The 22,880-nt window shown below is 42.1% G+C and overlaps 1 protein-coding gene across 5 annotated transcripts in view; it reads left to right on the top strand.

Annotated features, from left to right (window-relative positions):
- The window catches only part of CTNNA2 (catenin alpha 2), a 782,132-nt gene that overhangs the window by 430,510 nt on the left and 328,742 nt on the right, over positions 1–22,880 (top strand). The window lies entirely within an intron of this gene.

Below are 22,880 nucleotides of genomic sequence, written 5' to 3'. Positions count from 1 at the left end.
AGCTGGAAGCATGAGTAGACAGCCTATTTGGGCCAGTCTGTAAAGGAAGACACGTAATACACTGAAAATGAGGTTTATATATGTATGAATAGCTCATTTCATAGACAGAATAGCCAAGCACATACATTTGGGTAAGTGAATTGCCAAAAGGCAAATTTAATAGTCTAGCTAATCCTTGATATGAGTGTTATATGAATATACTAGAGTCAGTGGGAGATATTTTGAGCCCCCATTATTTTCTTTGCCCTTCTTTCTATTTCTGTCACCTTCATAATATTTATTTCATTTCTTTCTCTCTCTTTCTTTCTCTGTTAATGTCTCCCTCTCCTTCCCTCTTTCTGTGTCTGTTTCATCTTTCTCTTTTTTCCTCATAGGTTTAGAACATAAAAGGAGGACCTCCATGTTCATACTTAGATGTACTGTTTAATAATGATAAATTACATATAGCCCCTTTCACTCCAAAGTATCCCAAAGAATTACATACATAGAAATCCCTTCACTCACCACTAAAATGCAGCCGCCGCTGGAATGGAATGTGGCAGCTGCCTAACAGTGTACAGCAATACCACCCAAATGCTTGTTATATGAAATGTAGACAATTATGTGTGTGTGTATGATGTTGCAGGGGGAAAAGATATGGGTAAAAAGTAATCGCCCAAATTAGAAATGACGAGAACAGAGATAGTAGTAGTATTACAGCAGCACTTTGAAGCCACAACAGAGTTTGGGGCTCCAATGTGCTAGGCACTGCAAAAACACATAGAAAGAACTTACAGTCCAAACAGACAAGACAGACAAAGGGTATGTGAAAAAACATGTGACTATCACCATATTATTGATGGAGAGCTGAGAAACGGAAAGCCAGATTTTGAGATCTGCACTCCCGCTCAGTAAAACCTTGCTCCACGGGTACAGTCCAGTAGATTTCAATGGGCTTACTTATGGTGTGAGGTAATACTCAGTGTGAATAAGGGTATCACACTCTGTCTCAGAGATTAGGTGACTTGCCCAAGATTATGTAGGACGTCTGTGTCCCTGTCCAATGCCTTAACTACAAGACCATGCTTTCTCTTTAAACTCTTTTCTTGCAAAACACTCCCCAGTAGCTTTAAGGTCCTTAAGTTGTTCAGAATTTGATTTTACATCTCCTCTAAAAAATGGTTCTTCCAACACCACAGAGTCCTCTAACACCATGCTGGGTCTTTGGGCCAGGCCTTTGGTTCAATATAGACTTGAAGAGAAGAATGGCATCTACAATACTGAATCATTACCACCACTTCTGGCCGTACCCATGATTGTCCTTGGAGGTTTCCCATGTAAGTACTCACCAGCAGGGCCACTGCCAGGATGCAAAAAGTATCTCAATCGCCCTTGAGTTAGGAAAGAGTTAACACTCAATGCTGAGTCAGTCTGTTCTAGGCACAGAGTAATGTGTGTTTGTACACGAAGGCAATTGAATAACCAACACACACACTGTGCTGAATGGGGAAGTGGAAATGAGCGGGGACCAGGCAGGTTGTATGCAATATTACTGCAGCTTGAGCAGGAGCATATGGGAAGGGAGCCAAGAGGTGAATCCTTGAATGCTAACCCGTGGCTGCAAGAGAAATGTCTGCTATTTCCTGCACCTGCTTTCAGTTGGGTTTCTGTCTGGTAAGCAAATAAAGTAAAAATGTCAGGAAAGTCTGTGGGCCAAGAAAGCTGATAAATTGCTGGAGAGGGGTAGAGACAAGCTGGAAAGAGAGCTGTCAGCTTAAGTGGTAATATTGAGATTTGTGCAGTTTTTGATTTTGCCATTTTATTCTTTAATTTTTTTAAGCTACTTGTTGTATTGAGAAAAGTTAGGGCTTTCTCTCCCATCCCCCCATTATCAAAATTGCCCAACAAATCATTTTGTTCTCAATGACACTGAAACCACCGATGGTTACCATCAGTAGTATAATCAAGGGTAAAAATGAATAAACACAGTTTACCTACCAACTCCTCATTATGCGTTATACAGAATTTAGTTTAGGTTAGTTTCCCCATTTTTATTTTATTTTATTTTTTTACCACACACCACTGCCTACAGCCTTTGCAAGTAGTAATGAGGCTGCTCATAGCACAGATAACCCCAGTCTCCATTTTTCCCAGTGGGACAGAAGTCAAGTGGGCGTCATGTGCAAGTAGTGAGAAGGGAATCAAAGCTCTTGGGGAAGAAGAATATGGGGCTTGAGACAGAGGCTGAGAGGCAGGGTTGTATTGGGGTGATGGAGGGGAATCTGAGGAGCAAGACTGAAGAAGCTGAGGAATGTTAGGAGGCAGGTAGGGAGAAGGAGGTAGACAAGGGTCCGAGCAATGCGGGGGTGGGGGGGGGGCAAGGGAATGTTAGTGGATAGGAAGGGAGACAGAGGAGTGAGATGATGTAATGGGAAAGGAGGAAGCTTAGGGCAGAGGAAGGGAGACTAAGGGACAAGAAAATAAGGGAGGGAGATTGCGGGTCATGTAATCAAGGGAGCAGAAAGGGAAAATAGGGTGGCAAGGGAATTTATAAGGCCGGGGAGGGAGTCTGTGGAGATGGCAATGTCTGGGGTGGGTAAGAGGCAGAATATAAAAGACTGAGGAAAGCAGGGATGTATGATTTGAAGGACAAGAGACAAAAGGGAAATGGAGATTATGAGAGGAGAAGGTGGGTAGGGAGGTAAGACAGTGATAGAAGAGGGTGATGATGAAGAGGAGTAGAATGGCACCTTCCCCAGCGCATTGGTTAGGGTAACTGGAGTGTCTTCCAGCACAGCAAGTGGAAAGTCCATATTTGTCTGGATGTAAGTTTGTATAAGCTAGTGGGCAGCCGGAGAAGGGAAATAAAGCTCCAAGCATCAGGTTTTTTAGTGCTCTTTCCTCTGGGTTTCTTTTTTTGTCCACAAAACTGGTAGGCCTAGGTTGTTCAGGGGCTGAGATAGCCTCTGAAATAATTGACAGCAGCCCTAGATCCCACACCCCAGAGATGGCTGTGCTGGCCAGGGGTCAGACAAAGTGCTGTGTGCTCTACACAGCCCCTCTTGAGATTGGCACCCCCCTCCTACCCTGTATATGCCCCTGGCATTAACAGGTTATATAGAACTAGCTGCATCTTACTCCACCTATGGACTTTATCACACAAAGATTCCCCTCTATCAGATGAATTCTTTGGTGCAGTTTTCTGCCTGCTGTAGGTAGCTGAGGCATTGCTAAACTGGTGGAATAGCTCAATGGTTTGAGTGATTCTGCCAGCTGGGAATAATGGAGCTTAAGAAGAACTGTTTCAGTTGTCTTCATTTCCTTGATGTTTTGATGCAGTGGATATGAGTAGTCTAAGCACAGCTTAGTTTCTCAGTACTAATTATTCTTCCATGGATCTCATCACAGTATGTGGGTTTCCGTTTCACAGAATCTAATCATAGAAGTGTAGGACTGGAAGGGACCTCAAGAGGTCATCTAGTCCAGTCCCCTGCACTCATGGCAGGACTGAATATTATCTAGATCATCCCTGACAGGTGTTTGTCCAACCTGCTCTTAAAAAAATCTCCAATGATGGAGATTCCACAGCATCCCTGGGCAATTCATTTCAGTGCAAATAAAGGTTGCATGCAAATCCAGTAACTAATAAGTTCATCACCACCATGAAATGGCCCCTGACTTTCATTGTCACTGAGACCTGATTTGAATGATGCAGCCTCAGTCCTTACTATTAATATCCTAGTAAGACCTTTTATCTTTTACCATTAGTATAATGACTCCTTAATACTCTGGTCAGATACTCAGCTAGTTTAAATCAGCATAGATCCATTGAGTTCAAGAGATCTATACCATTTTATACCAGCTGAGGGCCTGGTGCTCCCGCCTGAAATAACCCTAAGGATGTTGTGTCTCCACTGTAGATAAACTCCTGTGACTAGCCGGCATCAGCTGACTCATTCTCACAGGACTTGGGCTTCAAGGCTATAAAACTTCAGTGCAGACGTCTTGGCTCAGGCGGGAGACCAGGCTTTGGGACCCCATGGGGGCAGGGCCCCAGAGCTCAGGATCCAGCCCAAGCCACAACATCTATATGGCAGTTTTATAACCCTGGGACCTGAGAGCCTGACTCAGCTGACACAGGTCAGCCACGGGCATTTAATTGCAGTGTAGACATACCCTTTGAGGTCGCTATGACACACAGAGGGCCCTTCCCTGTCAGAAAAACAAGTAGTAAAGCAATACAAAACAGAGTCATGAACCAGAACAAGGAACATTCTTAAACAAGTAGGGTTTTTCCTTTAAAAATATAACATTCTTTTGCTGGCAGATTGTTTAAAGACTTTGTGGAAGAAGTATGATTTGAAAGGATATTAAGGTATTTCACTTGATGGTTGTTTATGCCCTATATATGGAAGACTGTTTTAATGTGCAATGCAGAATGGCAGAGAGCCTAGCGAGGAAGATGAATTTCACATTAGATGTTAGTTGTAGGGATGAAATTGAAAGTAGTGTTTTTAAATATGGTTCTTCCTTTACAACAAAGTATTTTAGTGACACCCTGACTTTGCATGTCGAGAGTGAAGAACGAGAGAGAGAGAGAGAGAGAGATGATATTGTTGGGCTCCAGGTTCGGAGGATAGTGGAATTATTGGCAATAACTTTGTAGAGAGGAAGAGGGAAGGTTTTAAAACTGAAAAAGAAAACAACTTTTCCCATTTCATATTTATTTAGTGTTGTATTGTGCTCTAGGGTGCCCTTTCTCAAAGTTTGAGCGTAATATATAAGAGACTGGAACTTTTCATAGGGGTTTGTTGCTCAGCTTTAGAAGAACTGTATTTGTGGGAGTGTTGCCAGCAACGTATTTCAGTCTGAGGCTGAACAAATAAAATGCATACATTGTGAATGTGTAGCTGCCGTTTGAGAACAAGAGCATCGATTGTCAGAGCAGGATGTAAAGATTAGAATGGGTATTGAAGGAGGTGCTAATTGTAACGTGTAGCTATGGGAAAGAAAATGGGATGTATTGAAAATTATTTGCAAAAAGAAAAGGAGTACTTGTGGCACCTTAGAGACTAACAAATTTATTAGAGCATAAGCTTTCGTGAGCTACAGCTCACTTCATCGGATGCATTTGGTGGAAAAAACAGAGGAGAGATTTATATACACACACACAGAGAACATGAAACAATGGGTTTATCATACACACTGTAAGGAGAGTGATCACTTAAGATAAGCCATCACCAGCAGCAGGGGGGGGAAAGGAGGAAAACCTTTCATGGTGACAAGCAAGGTAGGCTAATTCCAGCAGTTAACAAGAATATCAGAGGAACAGTGGGGGGTGGGGTGGGAGGGAGAAATACCATGGGGAAATAGTTTTACTTTGTGTAATGACTCATCCATTCCCAGTCTCTATTCAAGCCTAAGTTAATTGTATCCAGTTTGCAAATTAATTCCAATTCAGCAGTCTCTCATTGGAGTCTGTTTTTGAAGCTTTTTTGTTGAAGTATAGCCACTCTTAGGTCTGTGATCGAGTGACCAGAGAGATTGAAGTGTTCTCCAACTGGTTTTTGAATGTTATAATTCTTGACGTCTGATTTATGTCCATTCATTCTTTTACGTAGAGACTGTCCAGTTTGGCCAATGTACATGGCAGAGGGGCATTGCTGGCACAGGATGGCATATATCACATTGGTAGATGCGCAGGTGAACGAGCCTCTGATAGTGTGGCTGATGTGATTAGGCCCTATGATGGTATCCCCTGAATAGATATGTGGACAGAGTTGGCAACGGGCTTTGTTGCAAGGATAGGTTCCTGGGTTAGTGGTTCTGTTGTGTGGTGTGTGGTTGCTGGTGAGTATTTGCTTCAGATTGGGGGGCTGTCTGTAAGCAAGGACTCGTCTGTCTCCCAAGATCTGTGAGAGTGATGGGTCGTCCTTCAGGATAGGTTGTAGATCCTTGATGATGCGTTGGAGAGGTTTTAGTTGGGGGCTGAAGGTGATGGCTAGTGGCGTTCTGTTGTTTTCTTCGTTGGGCCTGTCCTGTAGTAGGTGACTTCTGGGTAGTCTTCTGGCTCTGTCAATCTGTTTCTTCACTTCAGCAGGTGGGTATTGTAGTTGTAAGAATGCATGATAGAGATCTTGTAGGTGTTTGTCTCTGTCTGAGGGGTTGGAGCAAATGCGGTTATATCGTAGCGCTTGGCTGTAGACAATGGATCGAGTGGTATGATCTGGATGAAAGCTAGAGGCATGTAGGTAGGAATAGCGGTCAGTAGGTTTCCGATATAGGGTGGTGTTTATGTGACCATCGCTTATTATCACCGTAGTGTCCAGGAAGTGGATCTCTTGTGTGGACTGGTCCAGGCTGAGGTTGATGGTGGGATGGAAATTGTTGAAATCATGGTGGAATTCCTCAAGAGCTTCTTTTCCATGGGTCCAGATGATGACGATGTCATCAATGTAGCGCAAGTAGAGTAGGGGCATTAGGGGACGAGAGCTGAGGAAGCGTTGTTCTAAGTCAGCCATAAAAATGTTGGCATACTGTGGGGCCATGCGGGTACCCATCGCAGTGCCGCTGATTTGAAGGTATACATTGTCACCAAATGTGAAATAGTTATGGGTCAGGACAAAGTCACAAAGTCACATTGTCTACAGCCAAGCGCTACGATATAACCGCATTTGCTACAGCTCACTTCATCGGATGCATTCGGTGGACAATACAGTGGGGAGATTTATATAGGAATAGCAGTCAGTAGGTTTCCAATATAGGTATTCCTACCTACATGCCTCTAGCTTTCATCCAGATCACACTACACGATCCATTGTCTACAATGGCGTACCCAGAAATCACCTACTACAAGACAGGCCCAACAATGAAAATAACAGAACGCCACTAGCCATCACCTTCAGCCCCCAATTAAAACCTCTCCAACGCATCATCAAGGATCTACAACCTATCCTGAAGGACGAGCCATCACTCTCATAGATCTTGGGAGACAGACCAGTCCTTGCTTACAGACAGCCCCCCAATCTGAAGCAAATACTCACCAGCAACCACACACCACACAACAGAACCACTAACCCAGGAACCTATCCTTGCAACAAAGCCCGTTGCCAACTCTGTCCACATATCTATTCAGGGGATACCATCATAGGGCCTAATCACATCAGCCACACTATCAGAGGCTCGTTCACCTGCGCATCTACCAATGTGATATATGCCATCATGTGCCAGCAATGCCCCTCTGCCATGTACATTGGCCAAACTGGACAGTCTCTACGTAAAAGAATGAATGGACACAAATCAGACGTCAAGAATTATAACATTCAAAAACCAGTTGGAGGACACTTCAATCTCTCTGGTCACTCGATTACAGACCTAAGAGTGGCTATACTTCAACAAAAAAGCTTCAAAAACAGACTCCAATGAGAGACTGCTGAATTGGAATTAATTTGCAAACTGGATACAATTAACTTAGGCTTGAATAGAGACTGGGAATGGATGAGTCATTACACAAAGTAAAACTATTTCCCCATGGTATTTCTCCCTCCCACCCCACCCCCCACTGTTCCTCTGATATTCTTGTTAACTGCTGGAATTAGCCTACCTTGCTTGTCACCATGAAAGGTTTTCCTCCTTTCCCCCCCTGCTGTTGGTGATGGCTTATCTTAAGTGATCACTCTCCTTACAGTGTGTATGATAAACCCATTGTTTCATGTTCTCTGTGTGTGTGTATATAAATCTCTCCTCTGTTTTTTCCACCAAATGCATCCGATGAAGTGAGCTGTAGCTCACGAAAGCTTATGCTCTAATAAATTTGTTAGTCTCTGAGGTGCCACAAGTACTCCTTTTCTTTTTGCGAATACAGACTAACACGGCTGCTACTCTGAAACCTGTGAAAATTATTTGTTATATCATAGGTGCAAGTCCTGATTATTTTCTGAAAATCCTTTATATATTAACACAATACAGGTCAGACTCTGTCAAAGGAATAAAGGCTCAAGTGCTGATGTTTTAGTTTAATGCAATTGTATCTGTAGTCTTACGGTCACCAATTAGACTCATGTTGAAGGAATGTCATTCTACTTTCTTATTCAGCAACCTCTTCTCTTCCAATCAAGGCAAACTAATAACATTCTTGCAAAACAGTACATGTTTAGTGTGTAAAGATCCCTTAATTCAATCGCAAACTCAGAGATTATTCTTGTTTACTGTCTATAACTACCTCCTCCATAGAGGAGTTCTCCTGAGCCTTGGTCTACACTACAAATTTATGTTGGCATAACTATATCACTCAGGGGTGTGGGAAATCCAGGTATTCCCGGTATACACAGCACTATGTCGATGGGAGGGCTTCTCCTATCGACATAGCTACTGCCTCTTGGGGAGGTGGAGTACCTATGCCAATGGGAGAAGCTCTCCCATCTGCGTAGGTAGCATCTTCACTAAGCACTACAGTGGCACAGCTGCAGCGCTGTAAGTGTAAACAAGCCCTTAGTGTTTCCCTTGAGGTTCTGATGCCCTAGTATGGCATGTTCAATAACACTACAGGTATCATGGTGTAACGCCAACAGACCCCAGTCCCCCGGCAGGTGGGATTGAACCTGGGGCCTCTGGAGCTTAGTGCATGAGCCTCTACAGCAGGGGTGGGTAAACTTTTTGGCCTGAGGGCCACATTAGGCAATAGAAATTGTATGGTGATTGTATGAAATGAAATTGTATGAATGCTCACAAAATTGGGGTTGGGGTGGAGGAGGAGATGAGGGTTCTGGTTGGGGGTGTGGGCTCTGGGGTGGGGCCAGAAATGAGGAGTTCAGGGTGCGGGAGGGGGCTCTGGGCTGGGACTGAGGGGTTCGGAAGGGGATCAGGGCTGGGGCAGGGGCGTGGAAAGGGGAGCATTGTTCTGGCTGGAGGTGCAGGCTCTGGGGTGGGGCTGGGGATGAGGGGTTTGGGGTGCGGGAGGGTGCTCCATGCTGGGATCAAGGGGTTTGGAGAGTGGCAGGGGGATCAAGGCTGGGGCAGGGGGTTGGGGCATGGTGAGAGGCTCAAGGGTGCAGGCCCTGGGCAGCGCTTACCTCAAGTGGTTCTGAAAGCAGTGGCATGTCCTTTTTCCTGCTCCTACGCATGGAGAGGCCCCGACCCTCGGAGTGGGGCCATGCTGCGGCTTCCAGGAGACGTGTGGTGCAGCTCCGACCCAGTGCCCCAGCTGGAGCCCTGGAGGAGGGCGGAGCTGTGTGGTGCAGCCCCTGACCCAGCTCCCCAGTGGGAGCTCGCGGAGCAGCTTAAAACAGTTCACAAGCTGGATCTGTTCGGCGGGCCATAGTTTGCCCACCCCTGCTCTCCAGCTTGAGCTAAAAGCCAACTGGCAGTTAGCTCAGGCTGTAGAGCAGACTCGTTTTATCTCTCTCTCTCTCTCTAAGTGGTCTCGGTGCCAATATATGGGACAGGACACCACACCCATGCAGTGTGTGCGTTACAATGCCGTTATCTGAGGATAGAGATACTGATGATATATTATTGTTAGCCCAGCAGTCTATGGCTTATCAGATGATGACAGGATGTTAACATATTGTCTCTTCCGGTGCAGCCTATTGAACTTGGTGGTGAAATCAGCTGTCAGTGTGTTCCTGTGGAACATAACATCAGCTGTCTCTTTTACAAAAGAGATTGGAATCATGTGGCTACCAACAGAAGGGAAGCATGGTCTTCTAGTTATGACACTGGACTGCAACTCAGGAGACTTGTATTCAAACACTGTCTCAGCCTTCCTTTGTAAATCACTTAATCTATGTGCCTCAATTCCCCATCTGCAAAATAAGGCTAATATTACTTCCTTCTCCCCCACTCTCTGACACATGTACAATTCTTCAGAGTTATCTGTCTAGATTATAAATTTTTCAGCCTAGCAGAATGGGTCTCTGGTCTCCATTGGGAGTTCTAGCTGCTGCTGTAATATGAATAATGAATAGTAATAATTTTATCTGTCCACTTAGCTTGACTCTTGTTACATCACCACCTTCCAGTTCAAAGACACTTTAGAGGAAAGTCTTCTGTTCTGTTCTAAAAGTGATTCTTTGTTTAAAGGGAAGTTGAGGAATCTTAGCATCTTGCAAGACTGGGCTCTTTATAAATATAAATGAAAATATAAATATAAACTTACAATTCCCCTGGAAGGTAAGTAAGTGTTTGCTAGATGAGTTAACTGAGTGACTTGTCCAACAGGGTTGGTCAATGGTATAACCAGAACCAGTCATCCACATTGCTTCCCACAAGACCTCCTTCCTCCTACCAGAAGCGGAAGATGCTGCCTCCAAAGCACTCCTTATTCTTACAGTGCTAGAAAAGAGGATATTAGGTCTGAGAATGTAGCCTAAAATTATTAGGACAGAAACAATCAGTAGACTTCAGGGACGCCTCAGTAGGATAGAATCTGTGGGTACATAGTACTTAAGGGACAGGAGTCAACAGAGAAAATGGGCAGTATGTGACTAGTGCAAAAAAAAAAAGAACCTGAAAGCTGATATTAATAAAAGTGTTGTCAGATTTTACATCTTATTCACCAAAACTAATAGTGCCAACTAAAACTGGCCAGTCACTTCTGCTTCACAGGCTGCTTTGCTCAGGGTAGCCTCTTTCATTTCCGAGAGGAAAATGGTAATCAGCAATCCAATATATTTACCATAAATCATTTGTTTCATGGGGAGGTGGAAAGGCATTTTAGATTTTTTGTTCTTCTTAATCTTCCCTTCCACCAACTCTGAATACCTCATCTCTTTCAAATACAGACAAAGGTCAGTTTGAAAGACCCCTGTGTGCTGAATTAAGTTGCTTAGTATGGTACTTCATGCCTATCAATGAAGTGAGTCAGGTACTTTCGATTTACAGTAGAGTACGTCTTTTAAAAGATTGTAATGGGGTGGCACAAAGGCAACCAACTAGACCTCACAAGGGATGCAGTTAGCAAAACATATATTGTTAAACCAGAAAGAATTTTTTTTTAAAATGAGATAAGACTGTGGAAACACATGATGGATCTTTTCTTGAAGGAAAAGAACAGAATATATGCAAGCTTTCAAAAAAGAATATCCAGGATGGCATTTTAAAATTATCATGGTACCCCAGATGCTGTGATGAGTCTGACATATAGAAAATGCCCACACAAGTACACAGATGGGGTGAGGGTGCATTTGAGTTTTCACCAATGTAACAGTTATAACTAATATTCACCCTAATATGAATAGGAAATACTTCTCAAACTATTAAATCTTCTTATAAACATTTTAAGTAGAACCATTCTGAGATGTATTAAGAGTGTTGCATGTAAGATATTGGAGGTAATTGTGCCAGTCCACTTTGTAGTGGTGAGGCCTTAGCTGGAGTACTCTGTCCAATTTGGGGCACCACGCTTTAAAAAAAATAAAAGATGTGAACAAATTGGAGAGAGTCCAGAGTAAACCAAGAAGAATGATGAGGTTTAGAAGACATGACTTGTGAGGAAAGGTTGAAAAGATTGGGCACATTTAGTCTCGAAAAGAAAAGACTGAGTGGGGATGCAAGTCTTCCAATATGAAAAAATCGTTATAAAGAGGACGGTGATCAGTTCGTCTCCCATGTGCACCGAGGATAGGACAAGACATGATTGGTTTAGTTTGTAGCAATGGAGATTTGGGTTAGATACTAGAAGGTTTTTTCCTAACTGTAACAACAGTTAAGCACTGGAGCAGGTTACCTACGAAGGTTGTGGAATCCCTGTCATTGGAGGTTGATGTCTAGGTATACTTGATCCTACCTTACCGCAGGGGGGTGGACTAGATGATCTCTTGAGGTCTCTTCCAGCCCTACATTTCTATGATTCTGCTATAGATAGACAGCTCAAAGATAAACTCATTAGGACAACTGGATGATGTGGTATTGTGAGGGCACCTGGAGTTAATCATTGTATTTAGAGTATTCCAGAGGAAATGTTCTGGGAATCATGATTTTTAGTGCCACTATTAAAATAAGAGTTGCTGTGTGGGGCATGTTGGCAGTGTTCTTGAAAAACCCACTCTGTTAGTAGGTGAATTTCCTGCTGGAAAATGTTGTTCTGTTTACTAACTGCTGTTTATAGTTTTATCTCACCAAAATAGGAGGGACGTCGAAGTGGTTTTCTAGAGTGTGGGCTGAGTAGTCCTAATGAAGGAACCCTGATAGCATCCAAGCCTGGGAGATGGCTTGGGATGTATTTTGGAATATTACATTTTGAGTTCCTTTTGTGTGTAACACCAAGCTTAGAAAGGGAACATGTTACGGCCCATTAGAACTTGTGGGGGAATCCATCTTCTCATAGAGAGGTCAGACAAATCTCCCATTTTGTTCTGTTTATATAGTGCCTACCACAATGGGATCCTGATTCATTACTGAGGTGTCTAGTCACTATGAAAACACAAAAATAAATAAATAAATAAATAAATAAATAAAGGAGACTCTGCCCTAAGATTTCAGTGTTCTCACCAATATTTGTTAGGGAGAGGCAATGATACCTCTTGATACAGATTTGGATTTCTCTGTACCTAGGAAATCTCAGTGTAATATCAGACCTGTTTTTTTCTTCTGTAATTTCTCCCCTCCCAGCCTGTCAATATGTGTATCTTAGAGTTGTGTGGCCAATTCTAGAATCAGCACTTTCTGAAAGTTTGAGGACAATGTCAAATTTAGAGTTGATGCCATGGATAGGCAGAGCAGTGAGCCACTCTGACTTGTGTGGGTTGGAAATGTGTATTTAAAAAAGCTTGAGTTTGAAAACTGGCACAGTTTTCCCACCTATACTGCCAATTCAGAGCACCAGCAAGTCATGAGTCCAGAAGTGTGTTAATCAAGAGACTAAAAGGTATGGGAGCAGCAACTAGTGAAAGCTTCATTGTTGCTTTTGACTTTTACTTCTCAACACTTCCATAGTCTGCTAGAGTCCAATACTGAAAGCCAGCCTGAGATTGTGAAAGCATAAAACATTGCCAATTACAAAAATAATTGGGTTTCTAATGAAGATAAATGCAAATCAGCATAGAATTAAGGCACACAAATGATACATTAAGACTGACACACACAAATACTGGGAAATATTTACATTTTAATTAAAGGTTGGGATTCTGCCCTTTAAGATGCAGGAGTGTACTAATCTTCATTGGCACTAGGGGCACAAAGTGGCCCCTGTTTTTTATTAATAAGAGAAATATGATTGGGGGTTTGGGTGCCTCATTGAAGCAGAGAACATGCATGGTTGGGGTTGGAGGGACTGGGGACATGGGGTAGGCAACTCAGAGAAATTCTGACATCCACCCAGTGCTTATTAAAGGGAAAGAAAAGGGGGGGCAGTTGTTGCAGGGCCCTAAATGCCTAACATCTGTGTAAATAAAGTGAAATGGGAGGGCTGGGGTCCTAGCGAACATGAATTACTGGTGCCCCAAATTTCTTTTGGTGGGCCTGCCTCCACCCAAAACACAATTGGGAGTGTCCAATTGTGTGAGTGGGAAGAGGAGATGATTCATGCGGGATGCTGTGCAGCTGTAAAAAGGGAGTCCATTGACATATCAGGGGGTAGCAGGCCAACAGTATCCTGAATCACTATCGTGACGGGGTAGTTCTTCAGTGACATCCTCTGGCAGAACACAATGGCAGACAACCCCCTTTTTTGTTAGAAATTGCCACGATTCTCCACTGAACTTTGATTTTTGTTGTTGTTGTTCACTGCTGTTGGCTCACTTTTATTGAAGGTGAAGGTCATTGCTAGCCAATTACTTTAAAAACAAGGGCTGCTGACTTAAAATTATTTTGTGTTAACATTACATGTGGTTCTCTTTGAACTCAAATAAATTTCTAAGCAGACACCCACCCACACTGAAATGTCAAAAGGGGTCCAATTTGCACCAGCAAGAAATCTGTCTGCAGAGCTTCAGGACACTGAATAATTCCTACACGTTGAGATAACAGCAGATGGCTGTACTCAGTTATTTCCACCAGTGGTGAGGCACAAAATGGGATCAGGTCTTTTAGGGGGTTGGAGTGGGGAGGAGGAAGATAGCAATACATCCATGCACCAAAGATGCTGATCCCTGAAACCAGTGAAAAAATCAACAATCTAGAACAAGTCAGCTGATGCCTTCCATGACCTCTACAGTATCTTCCAAGGTGTGCTCCACTAGTCACAGACCTGACCTAAAGGGGATTCTGGACTTTGCATTCTGTGGTGCCCGCCATGATACATCCATGTAACTGAAGGTAATAATGGGCATTTGAAAGCTGCGCAGAATGTAGGTGCTTTGGTAAATTGCATGTTTCAATATGTTGCTCATGGTGTCAATAAATAGTGTGCCCCTAGAGGCAACACTCAAGCTCTGCGTGCATTATATATGTATATGTACACAGCAAAAGCAAGATTTCTGCTCTGTGAATCTTTTAATTAAGCTTGTCAATAATAGCTCTTAGGCTCAGGGTTGAACTCAGGCTCAAGCGTAACCCCCTTTCCATCTACACACAAATCACATTGACCGAGTGCTCGGACCAGGGTGGTGGAGGTTCTGAGCCTGAATCAAGCCAGGATCCAGGGTTCAAGCCCTTTTGTTTTGCAGTGTAGATGCAGCCCCACTGGACTCTGCCAAAAGTATCCCACAATCCAACAGGCTGATGATTTTTGTCCTCTGGACTGTCAGGTATGGTGGACAGTCAAGTTTTCCCACACTGTACAATGGACAAAGGGCTAAAGCAGTCACATTTGGGAGGGCGCTGGGAAGCCCGGGATATTGGTGGCTGGACTCAGGCCCGCATAATGCAGTGTAGATATTGGAGCCCCAGGTTGGGACTCAGGGTTCAACAATTCGTAACCTGGGGTTACAAATGAGTGTAGACACTCAAGCCTAGGTTAATAAACCCAGGGTCTGCTAAATTGAGTTCTGTTAACCCTGGGTTTACACTGCAGTGTAGACAAACCCTTAGTTAATAGGAAAAACTAGCATTGTTAGCTGCTAAGCTAAATAATGTTTTAGAATTATTTTCACAATGCATTTGTGCTGCTTTATGACTCTTGTAAAGAAATGTTAAGATTCACCAGAGAACAGTTGTAAATTACAAAATCCATGACAATCCTACATTTTAACTAACCCATATCTCCTTGTTTTCTTCATAGGCAGTAATAGGGATTTCTTACAAAAAGTAGAAGAGAATATTAAAGCAATTTCCTTTCTGGAAATTTAAGAAACTACTTGATTTCTCAGTTCTGATCTGCAAATTACCATATGTAAATCTTGCCACAGAACAAAACGTATAGGGTGTGGGAGGATGGAGGAAATTTAATTATGTTTAAAACCTACAGAACAATAGATTCCTATTAGACAATTTTTTAGCATTTCTGGAGAATTACAGCTAAAAGGAGATAAATGCAGCTTCACATTTAAATTAAGATTATTTTTAGACTAGTAATCATATTTACTGTTTAGCAATTTTAATTCAAGTGAAGACAATACAATTGGTGTCATCATCCCACTGCTATTTCTCATTGCTTTGTGGCTGTATTTACTGATGTTAGGACAAGACTACTCATGTGTAAAGTATAAGTCAAGATAATAAATGATTAAAGGTAGCATACATCAACAAGTACTACTAATGCATACTGATGAGCCGGACTTTCCTTCAGACATTGCAACTCCATTGCTGGACAACACGCAAAGAGAGCCTAATTAAAACAGTTGACACATCCTGAAATTTTTCTTAACCACAAATTTAAAAAAATATAGTATCTTGGATCTGAATTTTTTATTGTGTGGATTCAAAATGTAATAAGTATCTCAGGTTTTCCTCACACTAATACAAGGACATTTTACTGCTGCTGCTGGCTATTTGTTCTGTTGGGTATTTGTGTAAGGAATGATGACCCATATTAACTTGTTGCATTATCCAACAGCTTTGTAGCTTGTTGTTGATATCTCAGGGATGGGAAACAAAACTGTCTTTTGCTAGTGACTATTTGCTTTAGAAAATAAAAAAATAAAAAACAAATTCTGGGAACGGGGCCTGATGATACAGATGGAAAAAAATACAAAATAACCCCAATTCAACAAAGCACTTAAACATGTTTTAAAGTTAAGCAGAGACATAACTTCCATTGACTTCACTAGGATGTCAGTACATACTTCAGGTCAGGATTTGTGTTTAGACAAATTAAAACCTAACCCTATTCAAAGCAATTTTGTTAACAGGTAAGATTCAGTTAGAAGCTCTATTTTTCATGGAATTCTGTGGGCTTTTACAACAATCAGGTGATGTGAAATTTTGTTTTATTTCTGAAAGGAGACTTAAGGAGCTTGGCTTGTTTAGCCTAACTAAAAGAAGGTTGAGGGGAGATATGATTGTTTTCTATAAATATATCAGAGGATGGAGAGGGAGAGGAAATATATGGAGAGGGAGAGGAATTATTTAAGCTCAGCACCAATGTGGACACAAGAACAAATGGGTATAAACTGGCCACCAGGAAGTTTAGACTTGAAATCAGACGAAGGTTTTTAACCATCAGAGGAGTGAAGTTTTGGAATAGCCTTCCAAGGGAAGCAGTGGGGGCAAAAGATCTATCTGGTTTTAAGATTCTACTTGATAAGTTTATGGAAGAGATGGTATGATGGCATAATGGGATTTTGGTAAGTAATTGATCTTTAAATATTCAGGGTAAATAGGCCTAATCCCCTGAGATTGGATATTAGATGGATGGGATCTGAGTTACCCTGGAAAGAATTTTCTGTAGTATCTGGCTGGTGAATCTTGCCCATATGCTCAGGGTTTAGCTGATTGCGATATTTGGGGTTGGGAAGGAATTTTCCTACAGGGCAGATTGGAGAGGCCCTGGAGGTTTTTCGCCTTCCTCTGTAGCATGGGGCATGGGTGACTTGAGGGAGGCTTCTCTGCTCCTTGAAGTCTTTAAACCATGATTTAAGGACTTCAATAGCTCATAGGTGAGGTTTTTCGTAGGAGTGGGTGGGTGAGATTCTGTGGCCTGCGCTGTGCAGGAGGTCGGACTAGATGATCAGAATGGTCCCTTCTGACCTTAGTATCTATGAATCTATGAACCCTGTATGCCATCAGGAAATAAATCTTTAGGTGAGTCATACAGTATAAGGAAAATCAAACTCCCAATGCACAGCCTTTGTATCAGGGCTGTGAACTAATAGTTTCTTTTGGTCTGGGGAGGAAGGAATCTTCCACATCTGCTGTCACTCCAGGGTTTGAGCAGCAATAATAATAAATTATTGTTATAGATGTAATAATAACAGCACTTTACTTTTAAATAGTTTACTAATTGCTCCTCCCTTATATGCTGTGAGTGACGGGGCTTTCTCACTCTTGGTATGCCCTCTGATATCAGTGTGGGATGTTGCCTATATGTATGACTTCAGTGCCTCTGGCTGGCTATTCGCCTCTGATTCCAGGTCTTCTGTGGCTCAGGCCAAGTCATAAAGTCCAAATGAATCAGGATAATTCTTCTCCCACCTTGGGCAGATGTCCTCAAGTCCTCCCCTTAAACTTGCAAAACCCTGTTTCGGGGCTTCCCTTGCAGCAGCCTCTGCTGCCCCCATTGTATCTATCTGTTGTCCCAGTCCTGGGCTTCTCTCAGCCAGGGAGACCTGTCTCAACTGAGCTCCTTCGGTCTACTTGGTTTGGCTTAGCTCCACCCCTTCTGGCCAGAAGCCAGTTAGCTAATCACTTCCCCAGGTGCAGAGCATGACCAGTTAGGTGCATTCACTAGCCTTGCAGGTGGTAGGGGTTAAGCACCATCACACAGATTAGGCAGGATAGTAACCCAAGAGAAGTTCTTATTTGTAGCCCTTGAATTACCGTAGCATGTTTTCAGCGGGTAAGAGGAAGTCACAGGGTAATAACAGGTTTCAGAGTAGCAGCCATGTTAGTCTGTATTCGCAAAAAGAAAAGGAGTACTTGTGGCACCTTAGAGACTAACAAATTTATTTGAGCATAAGCTTTTGTGAGCTACAGCTCACTTCATTGGATGCTCGATGCATCCAATGAAGTGAGCTGTAGCTCACGAAAGCTTATGCTCAAATAAATTTGTTAGTCTCTAAGGTGCCACAAGTACTCCTTTTCTTTTTACAGGGTAATAAGTATGCTGGTTGCTTTGGCACTCTTCTGCCCACACTGGCCAACTCCTTACCTGGGTATGCAGCCCCAGGCCCACTTTCTGAGGTAACTGTTTTTTGTGTGACACATCAGCAGCCCTCGCTTTCAAACTGCAGAGAGGACTCTGTCAGTTTGGACTCTCACCCTATGAACTCTGTGCTACCTGTTATATAAATCGAAATCCATTTCATACAAGGCATTTGCAATGACTAATCCTAAAACAAAGGAAGAAAAATTGTCACAACCTAGATGTTCTCAGGTTCTTAAAGTTTTATTTAGATAGATTTCAGGCATTATGAATCCCTTTTGGTTCTCTTGGAAGTTGAAATCAAGGGTGCTCTTGGCATTTGGGTTTGTAAGAGCAAGATGGATTGGTTCTTGCATATCAGTGACTGCCTGCTCCATCCAGTACACATCAAGGCCTAGTTTAGTCAAGCTACTGTATCGTTTCTTCAAGCCAGTGGTCACTAGCTTGGTTTAGTTTCAATGTCTGGCAGTTCCTCAACTTTTTTCTTGTTAAAAAAATTATGGCCAGGAGAGAGTCTTTGTGTGATCTGGATAGCTATAGTGTGTTTATGTCTTATCATTAGCAATACACTCCATGAGCAGCGCCATTGACAATGTTTCTTTTCTCTCCTAAGAACTTTTAAGTTGCCGTGATAGCTCTATTCAGTGAAGAGTTGTCCAGAACTGGGCAAGACGATTTAATAGGCCACTTCCTTGAATGGGAAGGATAGTGCCATTCTTTTTTGTCATTTTTTTTTCTGGTTGCAGGCCTGGGAAGAACATGTCCCACTGCAGCAGACCATGAGAATGCAGTTCCTGCAGGCCAACAGAGGAGAATATTACTTTGCACCACTTCAGTTTAGATCTCTGGCATCCTGCAGGAACTGCTTCTACCTACCTGGTGGCTGCAAGGAACATGAACAGGAAATGGCTTTTGTTCAGGCCTTGGGCTCCTCTGTACTTGCTCCTCACCAGCCAGTAGAGTTGGAGTAGCTGTTTATCAGATTATTGTGTCCCTTCTGCTAATCCCACACACACTGTATGCAAATGTGTGGCCAGATGGGTGTAATTGGGCGAGTGTTTGGCATTGACTAAGGAGGCAACTGATTGGCTATGGGCAAGAGAGGAATGAACAGATGTGGAGGTTGGGTCAAAGGAAATATGATAGGCTAAGGGGCCTTGGGAAGGAGGAAGATACTGTTGGGATAGATCAGAGATGAGAAAACATGGAGGTAGAGAACACAGTGCAGGGATAGGAAGAAGAGGAGGTGTGACGGGAAGGACAGAGAAAACAACCCATGAAAGATACCCATGAGATACAAGAAAAAATAGAGGAGTTCATGGGGGAGGGCTGAGAGAAGAGTGAACAAAAGCAAAAGCCACAGTAAGTTACATATGGACATATACACGGGTCTAATAGAAAGCTGAATGTCAAATTATTGTAATAAAAACTCAAAAAAAAAAAAGAGAGAGTTTTAGCAGCACAAGTGTACATATTGTTTTACAGTAGACACGGTAAACTGTGTCAAAAATATAACAATCGCTTCTAGAAGAACTTACAATTTTCAGCAAGGTATTTAAATACATGCCTCTCTTTGACCATGTGAGGAATCCCACTGGTAAAAATACATGCTTAAGTGTGTTACTGCTTACTGTTTAAACATGCTTAAGCACATTACACATGCTTACTGATTCCAGAACCAAAGGCACAAGGCACTAGTTTTCAAAGCTGTGTGTGTGTACGTACAAATACATACACATAAAGAGAAATGATTATGTGTAAAAATGTATTCACACACACATTTTCACATTTAGGGAGAGATTTCCCTGCTATGCTGCTGATTGCCCTCTGTGTATTGCTAAACCATCCCCGCACAGGGTGAATTTTACTCCGGATAATAAAGATACTTTTGAAAAGCAATTTATTTTACTGTTTGTATTTTCTTCCTTTTGTAATACACTATATTGTACCAAATGATAGATATTTGGGGAAAATAATTCCCTTGAAAGAATGCTTCAGAGCTACTATAGAAGATTCACCACTTCTCTGTGTCCACAAATTACTTGATATCTTTGTACTACTTAAACCATAATTGCCCTGGCTGCTTGAATCTGACATTCCAGTTCTGAGGAAGGGAGAAGACACCTTTGAACTTGACATGGCTTGCCTGCACAGTTTGTCAGATTAACCAGCATTGAAGAGAGACGTTCGCTCTTAACTATTTACTTCAATCAGATAAAAATTAGCAAAGTTTTAAACAGACAAGACTTGTGTGTTGTTTTTATTAATTTATTTGTTTATTTCTCATTACTCAGCCTGTGCAGTCAAGCAACATGAATTTCAAAGTCTTTCTTCGCATAATCGAATGACTCTATCTATAGACCTTTGAAGGGGAAAGTCACTTAGCAGAATGAACAAGTAGCTCAAAGCCCAAATAGTGCCTAAAGCACTAGGGAGCAACATAGGCCATCAGAGAGGAAGGATTCAGCCTTAGAGCAAATTGAGGAATGAATTCATCCCGGAACTCCAAGAGACAAAAGCAGCAATAGTCAGAACTTTCCACAGCTCGATCAAAGGATCAAGTTCAAACAGTTCTGGAAATTTGGAACAACAGAGGCAAAAAACATTGACGGTTCCTTTGGATATAGTTCAGGAAAAAGCATATAAATGATTTAATATTCTACAGCCAGCATCCAAAAGTGGTGTTGCACTACCTAATAATGAAGGGATATTGGATCTGTCAAAAGATCTCTGGGCTGTCCCTGCTGCCATTTCAGCTACTTCAAAACATACTTATGATAGATATCAGGTACCCCCCAGAGGATTTGGTAATTTTGTATTCATCTGGCTCCAGTGCCACTAGTTGTTGTTGTAGCCAATGAAAGATCAAATCACTCTGGGAAATCTACTCCTAAGGGGAGAGAATCCAAGAGACTGGTTTGTTTGTTTGTTTTTGTGGAAAGAAATGTTGTTCTTTATTATCATTGCAGGTCAGAATAGCAGATCATCAAGCCATGCTATCTAAATATGACTTGCTGTAGTGGGATAGTTTTAAGGATAAGTTATCATCAGAGTGTAGAGATTAATTTAAAGCTATTTAAAAACAAGGTCAGATTATTGCTAAAACCTCTTTTCAAGTTGTGTTAGATGCTGCTGATTCTGGTGCTCAATCAAAGGTTACGGGTATTGCGATGCAACACTTGTTGTGGTTATCTGGTCAGGTTTACTAAAAGAAGTGCAAGCAACCGGAAGACTTGCCATTCAATCGTTAGAATCTGTTCAGTGATAAGACTAATTAATCTCTGCATTAATTAAAAGATTCAAGATCCATGCTCTGATCACTGCATTTATATAGTCCTCATTTCAAAAAGAAACAATTTATTATTTTCACATCTTATCACCAGAGGCTTTCGGAACAATTTAGAAAGAGAACTAGTTATGGAAGAAGTGATCAGCACTCTTAGCCTCTTCTGTCGCTACTCAGTTGGGTCAGACACAGACACATCAGATACGATGTGATGGTCAAGGATCTTGGACTAATTTACAAGATGTATGTTTTTACTCCACCTTTTGGCTACAAACTAACTTATTTCCTGGAGGCTTGAATGGTAATCACCTCAGCTCAATGGGTCCTTCAAGCAATCAGGGCTGGATGCACCATTCAGTTTCAATCCCTGCCTCATAGAATCATAGAATATCTGGGACCTCAGGAGGTCATATAGTCCAATCCCCTGCTCAAAGCAGGACCAATCCCCAATATTTGCCCCAGATCCCTAAATGTCGCCCTCAAGGATTGAACTCACAACACTGGGTTTAGCAGGCCACTGAGCTATCCCTCCCCACTCCTTTCCACCTACCCCTTTTCAGGGACCATTCTCACAAGAGTACCATGCATCAGTAGATAGACGCCTTATCCAGCTTATCCATACTTATCCAGAATTAGTACTTAAGGAGTACATCAGAAAAGGTTTCTACTCTCCTTATTTCTTCATACCAAAAAATAATGATGTCTGGTATCTGAACTTAGTTCTCAAGAACGTTTGCAAATTCATTTGGCACGTGAGCTCTGCATGGTAACTCTTGCTTCAGTTATCTCATAGATTGGTTCATTACCATCAACTTACAGAATGCTTATTTTCATGTGCAAATGCATTCTGCCTACTGGAAGTATTTACATTTTATGGCTCTGGGAGTCATCATCAATTCCAGATACTTCCTTTCAGAATGTCATTGGCACTGAGATTGTTTACGAAATGCCTACCAGTGGCAGCAGCTCATTTACACAGACAAGGTTTGCACATTTACCTATATCTGGACCCACTTCTGTGGGGGAAATCATAAACAAGTTATAGCAGCAGCAAGGAAAGTGATTCATCTATTTTCATCCCTGGGTTTTAGGATCATCTTGAAGTCAAATCTGGATCCATCCCACAGTAAAGAAATCATCTGAGTTCTCCCGGATTCAACAGCAGTGAGAATATTCCTCCCACCAGACAGATTTTAAATATTTTTTTAAAATATCTGATCCTTTAATTCATATTTACCCTGGGACTACAATAAGAATGTGTCTCAAAGTTTTAGGCCATATGGCTTCATGTATATTTGTAACCCCATTTGCCATATTATGTCTCAGACCATTTCAAGCATGGATTGAGTCAGCTTACAAACCAATACTCCAGTAATGATTCTAGATGAAATCTGAACCTCAGTGTAATGGTGGATGATTGAGGGAGATGTATGTATG

This window comes from Dermochelys coriacea, chromosome 4, assembly GCF_009764565.3.
Source record: "Dermochelys coriacea isolate rDerCor1 chromosome 4, rDerCor1.pri.v4, whole genome shotgun sequence".
Taxonomy (NCBI): Eukaryota; Metazoa; Chordata; order Testudines; family Dermochelyidae; genus Dermochelys; species Dermochelys coriacea.
This window is presented reverse-complemented; position numbering and strand designations above follow the sequence as displayed.